Raw genomic sequence first — 7338 nt, 5'->3', positions numbered from 1 at the left:
ATCTTTGACCCTGGCTGATATTGCATATAACTAGATATACTTCTAAAAATGGAGAGTTTTTTACCGGCATGATTTGGGAGAAGGAGAAAGAAGTCCAAAACTTTTAATTAAGAAAAGCATAGGTATTTGTTTAATACGTGATTTGCCACGTGAAACTGCATGTGAAAAAACATTGCTGTTTGGCTGAGCTCTAGTCCTGAATCTGTTTGCTATGACATTTACTGTTAAATCACTACCGGATTATCTTCACTATTTAAAGAAAAGTTAAAATCCACTCACTTTATCTCAGAGTAATTAGTCTGAGGGCTGTGAAGCTGAACTCGGTACGTTCATCTCATAAAACTAGTGTCCTCTTCCAAATTTTCTCTTCTGTATCTTGAAGCTGTTACTGTTCCTAGCCAAAAATTACTTGCTCTCCACCCCCATTTCAGCACTGTTATTTCATCTTCAACCAAAACTAGCTAAAATAACTCTAATCATCTATTTTTACTGTTTGAGTTAGGGAGTATTTACAGGACTCAATCTGCTGGTGAAGCTGAAGGGCTTGCAGAAAGGGAAAAGGAAAGGAGTTACAAATTCAGAGGGCAAAACAGCAGCTGAACACAATAATGTCATCAACTGGTGGAGGTGTTTGCACACCAAGCATCTGTCCATGGCCTAAAATGACTATTCTGTCTTAGGGATTTCTATTTTTGTTGGGGTTTTGTTTTGTTATACTGTAGGAACCCTCCTAATTGCTAATACAATTAAGAAAGACACTTCATAAAGAAAAAAACTAAATCCTGTGTTTTTTTCATTCTCTATTGGATTTGTGGAAGAAGCAGTTCATGGCAAACAAGGAGGACAAACCTGGAACCTCTGCTGCATCCTGTCTTCTATTTAAGAAGATTTTTAATTCTACATATAAAGAAAAGTTCAACAACTTGTCATGTGGCCCTGGTAAATTACATAATCTAAACTTTTTACAATTTAATGTCTAAAATTAATCCTTTAATCCATATTTAGGTTCCTGTAATGAACTAATCTTAAATGTTATCTGCAGGTGCTCAGACATACTGAAAAAATTGTTAAATTATATACTTATTCTTATTTAAGGCACCTGAATTTGAATTTTTTGGTCATAATGACTTCTTCTTGGTGGTAATGAAGACTTTCATACATTTAAGGGCTCTTCTGGTGTTCATATAGAAATTTTAAATCATACTTCTTAGTAACAGCTGAACATTATGCTTCAAGCACCAAAAGAAGTACAAAGTAGCAGGAAGAAAATTCAAGCAATTTTTTTCCTATTCCGTGATATGCATTTTTAGTCAATTTTTTTTTTTTTTTGCAATGTTTGGAGGAACTTCTCTTCTCCCATTAACTCTGTATGGAGCTGAGTGACGCGTTTAGCACAGAGACTTGCTGAAGGTCATGGTATTGGGGGTAGAAGGCATAAACCTTCTTTATATACATATTGTGGCTGAACAAAAGGAAAAAAAGTTTATCCCTGTAGTTAAGGTTAATGAATTTAACTGTTCTCTGCCTCTGGGATTACAGTTGCAAGGAGAACATGTCCTTAGAAACCTAAGCTTTTCAACAAGCTCCAATTATTTCAGAAGCAGCTGCAATAGATTCCCACCTGTCCAAGCTGCTAAAGTGTCCAAATGCTTTGACTCCCTTTCCCAGGTGCCTCCATCACTCTCTTCCCAAAGTTACGGGGCTGTCTTCCAGGAATAACCATGGGCTTCCAATATCTTCCCACAAGTAGAAGACAAAAAGGGAAACAGTACCGTAAAGCAGGAAACCAGGAGCAAACGTGTGCTGATTTCTTTTGTCATACCTTTGCTTCAGGTTTCTTCTTTCCATTTCTACTACAGAGGCACCATCCTGACTAGACCCATCAGGTGATGTAGGATGAATAGTAAGGGATTTGGTGACTAATTTTCTGTGGAACACTGCACACAATTTGTCAAGAGGGTGGAATTTGTGGTAGGAAGGGCCAGGTAAAATCTCAGAGCTGCACTCCCGAGTGCTGCCCATTATCTCTATCCCCAGGTCGGGCCACAGCGCTAGCAGCTGAAGGACTGGCATGTCACAAGCTTTTGTCTCTGGAACAGAATTTCCCCAAGTGGCTGATAACAGGCTCAGTCTGTTCTGTGAGGATGTATTTAGAGCCTGCCCTGATACATTCATTATAAACAAAAGCCAAAGAATGTTAAATTTTGTCTCTAACAAAATGCTATTCTGGCTATTCAGATAAAACAGGTTTGGCTGGGGTTTTTTTAGATGCAGCGCTGACTTTGCTGTAGGAAATCTCACGTATTAAGGAAAGATCAATACCACAGCTAATGGCCTAAGGTATCAAAAAACCTCACTGGAGGAAATGAGAATGTTGTCTGGAAACCAGATGATGATAATCCTCAGGATAAATGGATTTAGAGATTTCCGAAGCCGTTTTAGTAAACAGAGGGCAGACTTAGGCAGTTATTTCAACAAGTTCCTTTACAAAAGAGAAAGAGATTGCTATTTTCCTGTTTGGTTTTAGTCTTGACATTGATGAGTCTCAGTGAATATTTATTAACCTCTTAGATGCAGAACAGACCTTTCGGTAAAGCACCCTCTTTATAGAGAAATCTTAGCGCTGGTCATTTTGTCTTGCAAATGTTGTCCTTGTACATGCTGTTGACAAAGGTTGGCAGAGAGCCATCAGTTTCCCTGGTGTCAAGCAAAGGCAGGTAGAAAACTTGTAAAGTACTCAAGGCAGAGCTCAGACAAGTATCACAAAGCAGAGATCCTTTGATTCTGCTCTCAGTTTCATGGCTGTGATCCAGAAGGCATCCAAAGAAGAGGAGTGTTCAGTGGGGCCAGTAAGACCACAAAAACAACCCTAGTGCCTGAGGTCCATCTAGCCCACCTAGCTCCATTCATCTTCTCTCTTATCACCCCTGCAAACACCTCTTTTCCAAGCTGGTGATTGATAGCCTAGGTCATGTCTTCTCCTGTGGAAGCTATTTCATGATTTAGTTCACACACATCATATTTTCTAGTTGTACTGCTTCCTCTGTGAGGATAAACATCCAAATAGAGCACCCAAGACCTGGGAGCTTGTGATACTTTTGCAGCTGCTTAGAAGCATGCTCTGTGTTGCTCCCTGTTCTTCACCATATCTTTTTGACCGTTGCAGAGTGCTGAGCTTATATGTTTCATTTTCTCCCTCCTTCAATAGAAGCATATGATCTAATTTACAGGACTTCGATGGACTGTGGTGTGTCAGTTAAACTCCCATCACTGACTGTCTGCAGACCCAGACCAACAAAAAGGTGAAACACATAAGTCTAAACCACCGTAAGTGTCAAAGCAGTTTACCTTGCAGTCAAAGCAGGATCAGCTAGGCCCATTCAGCTGACTTACAGTAATTCACTGAGCCTTCGCAATACAAAAATGTTTGAGGACATCCATTCAAAAAATGGGTCTGGTTTTGTCTGCAGTTGACCTACCCTTCACTGTGGTGAGCCTTTGACTCGTTTCAGTTTCAGATATACAGAAATACCCACCAGGACTCCAGCTCTGAACTGAACAGCTCACGGTTCAACCAGCTCCATGCTATGACTCTCTCCTAGCCACCAACTTTTACCAGGTCTCTGTAGGCATGCATGGGAAGCAAGATGCAGAGATGAGATTTATTTCTGGAAGTTCACCCTGCCTTGTATCCATCATTCTTTCTTCTCCTACCATATGGCAAAAACATTGGCATCCAGGAAAAACTGCAATTAGGAAGAAGTCCACAGCTAGATCTTCAGTAGTGTCAGAAGGTACTTTGGAGAAGGCTGTCACAGGACTGCAGAAAAAGTCAGTTTGGAAGGGACCTCTGGAGGTTTCTAGTCCAATCTGCTGCTCAAAGAAAGTCTAGGAAGAGCAGGTTACTCTAGGCCTTGTTCAGATGAATTTTGAGTATCTCAAAGGATGGAGATCCCACTGTATTTTTGGGACCCTAGCTGACCGCTCTCATAGAGATTTTTTTCCTTTACACTGAGATAGTATTTCCTGTGTTGCAAGTAGAATTTGTTTCCTTTTTCTTCTGTTGCTGTAGGTCTTTAAGAAGAGTCTGGCTGTGTCTTCTCTACACACCCTCCTGCTACATACTCTTCCCTTCACCAGGCTGAACAAACCTGTTTCTCTCAGTTCTCTCAGTCTATCCTGCCATGCCCTGTGCCCCAGCTGCTGACCCACAAGTTACCCCCCTGCTAGACTCACCCCCCCCCGCTAGACTCACCACAGTTATGTCCATGCCTGTTTTGTGACTGTGCCAGTGTCCATACTGGATTCCCAGTGCTGTATCACAAGTGCCAAACAGAAGAGCACAACCCTTTCTCTTGACCTGCTGGCTACGTTCTTGCTTTCTGTGCAGCTGGCTTTTGCTGCAAGGACATGTTTCAGATTCACATTGAACTTATCATCCACCAGACCTGCAGCTGTTTTCTCTATGTCCTACTCTGTATGGATAGTTCTGGAAGCAGCAGCATCTTTCTGACAAACCCACCCTCATCCTGTAATTCCCTGAATCTCAGGCTGGAAGCATGCAAGGATGTGCCCAACTGCTGTCTACCCATGTGTATCCATAAAACGGCACACTGACTAGTCACACAGTAAGTATGTGCTGAACTCTCTGCACACCACAGGCACTCTGTGGTGTGTGCATACACCCACCCAGCCATGAAACAGAGGAGGAGACATTGATTTGTCCCCCCTTCAATTCCAGAAGAGGACACCTGGCCAACACAGCAGGAAATGAGTATCAGTGAACCCAAGCATGTCTCTCCGAAAGACATGCAGCTTTGGGTCAGTGTCTACTGATGACTGGAGAAAAGAATCCACCATTCAAAGGATCATATACACTTCATCTGACGTCTGATAAGCAAAACTTTGATAGTTTTGGTTCCATGTCATCTTCCAAACACTTTGCATTTGTTTGGGTTTTTGCTTGTTTTTAAAGAAGCGATAAATTTAAAAGGAAAAGAGGGCCTTTTGGCCAATAGCAGTTTTCTCTGATTGTAGTTCCACAAAGGCACCCTAAGACTGACTAACTCAGTTGTATGCGGGGGCGGGGGGGGGGGGGGGGGGGGGGGGGAAAGAAAAGAAAAAAGAAAAAATCACTGAGAAGTTGGCTTCTCAGACCTTTCCATTTTATTAAATCCTTTCTGACCTTTGTCACCACTTCCCAATGATTTTTTTGTTTTTTAGCATGACAGAATGGTAAGAAAAATTCCCCTGCAGCTTTTTCTGTCCATTCTAAATATTTCTCATTCAAAAACATGTGTAATTTTTAAGGAATGTTTGCCAGTCTTGATTAAGGGGAGAGGGAAATAATCTTGGAATAGTCCTTCTAATTTTACCCTTACAATCTTTCTTTTTTTTATTCGTTTTGTTTGAAGGAGTTGAGCCTCAGTACAATTGATTTCCCAGCTCCCTTGAGTGGGTTCCAATGTTGCTGACAACAGAAAAATTGAATGATTTGTTGACTGTATCCATAGATGCAACAAACCTCACTCCATGTAGAAGTGTCACAATATCTTGCAACTTAAAGATGGTATTTTCTGCTCTCTGCTCATGAACTAGAAGGCTGATTAAAAAAAAAAAAAAAAAAAAAAGAAAAATAAGAAGCAGCAGCCTGTCCTCCTGTCCTCCGCCCAAAGGGGTGTATCGGTGGAAATTAGGGGACACAGAGCTAGGAAACAGTAACTGGGGCAATGGGTTGCAGAAATCTCTTAGTTCAAGCAACACCCTTGTATTTACTTGCTAGACATGGGTCAGTGCTGCCATCGTCCAAGTGTACCACATCCTGCTGCCCACACGGTTACGGGGACAGTAATAACCCATCCTTCTCTGTCCCATAAGAGACCACTTTCATCAGCCAAGTTTTCTCTCAAACAATTAACATGATAATGTTAAATTCAGAGCAATTACACCTTGCCCTACTTAGCTTCACATCTATTTTCTCTGTTTGAGAGTTGCAGAAAGGTCTTTGTACATGAAAGCCTGTCTGCTTTTTTCCAGATGTCTCTGTTGGTCTAATAAATGGTATTTCTTCTCTACACTAACTTTTCCTTTTGTACATCTTTACAACTTTGTAGTTGTAAGAATACTATCACTACAGTATGTTATTATGGCTATTGTATTTCTGACTGAGTTGTGAAGTCAAGGATCTTATGGTCATTAAAAATCCCCCAACACTTCTTACAAAACTAGGAATGTTAGTCCAGATTCCCTGGCCCAGTGAGCACAATCTTTACATGTTTTTTCAGCTGAATTGTAGCTCCCTTTACTTTCTGTTGTAACTGTGGGTTGTTAAACAGCTGCCATGATTCCCCCCGCTCCCCCAAGAGATCAAGCAGCAAATGAATTATAGATATGAAACAAGCAGTCTTATACATGCATTACCCAAATCCTCTTACATGGGTCGGAATCATATGGTTATTGCTCTGACAGATCTTTGGAATAAAAATGCACAGACTTTGTGAGATGATCCCAGTGATCCCAGTGTATTGATTGCTATAAAGAAGACTGAGAGTCTTTGACTTGAAATAGAAAAGTATCAGACATCTGTGATTAACGATCAGCAAAACTAGAGTGTGACAGAGAGAGCTTTTAATTGATTCTATCAGTGTGCCTCTCTCTGTGTGTATATTTATGCACAGATGTGCATATGCAACATGTATGTGTCCCTATATAATATCTGCATGATGACTATGTGGCAAGGCTCTAAGAGCCCCCCGACACTGGGAGTTCCAGCTGCTGGGTCTGGGGGCCAGCTCAGTGCCAGCCCATGGCCTTGCCTGGCCATCTCAGGCTGTGTCTCACCCTGGATCCCCTCGCTGGGCCTGATCCTGACCCCCACCCACAGGTTGACATCTTAGCCTGGACTTGACCCATTCGCATCCCGAGGGAGGTGTTTAGTGCTCAGGGCCAGGCTGGATGTGGCTTTAAGCAGCCTGATCTACTGGAAGGTGTCCCTGCCCATGGCAGGGGGTTGGGACTAGATGATCTTTAAGGTCCCTTCCAACCCAAACCGTTCTGTGATTCTATGATTTCCCTGGCTGCTTCCCAAGCCTGCCTCACTACTGGCTGGGCGATGGTGGTGATAGGTCCTGGCTGTGAGGTCCTGCCCTACTGCCCCAGGAGAGCTCCCATAGCCTCCAGCCCAAAGAGCAGCCAATCCACTCTGGACCCTGACACTGGGCTTGTCACAAAAATAGTAGAAATAGAAAATTAGTAAGAAAATAAGAATAAGAAAATAATAAGAATAAGAATAAGAATAAGAATAAGAATAAGAATAAGAATAAGAATAAGAATAAGAAT

At 41.9% G+C, this 7338-nt stretch overlaps 1 long non-coding RNA gene across 1 annotated transcript; it reads left to right on the top strand.

Moving 5' to 3' along the window:
• The first annotated feature begins 4243 nt into the window (after nt 1-4243).
• On the top strand, nt 4244-5084 carry LOC129784088 (uncharacterized). The gene is made up of 2 exons (XR_008746487.1): nt 4244-4628; nt 4742-5084. It is a non-coding gene; the product is annotated as an uncharacterized LOC129784088 (long non-coding RNA).
• The last annotated feature ends 2254 nt before the right edge of the window (nt 5085-7338 follow it).

Source organism: Falco peregrinus, chromosome 3 (genome assembly GCF_023634155.1).
Source record: "Falco peregrinus isolate bFalPer1 chromosome 3, bFalPer1.pri, whole genome shotgun sequence".
NCBI classification, from domain to species: domain Eukaryota; kingdom Metazoa; phylum Chordata; class Aves; order Falconiformes; family Falconidae; genus Falco; species Falco peregrinus.
This window is presented reverse-complemented; position numbering and strand designations above follow the sequence as displayed.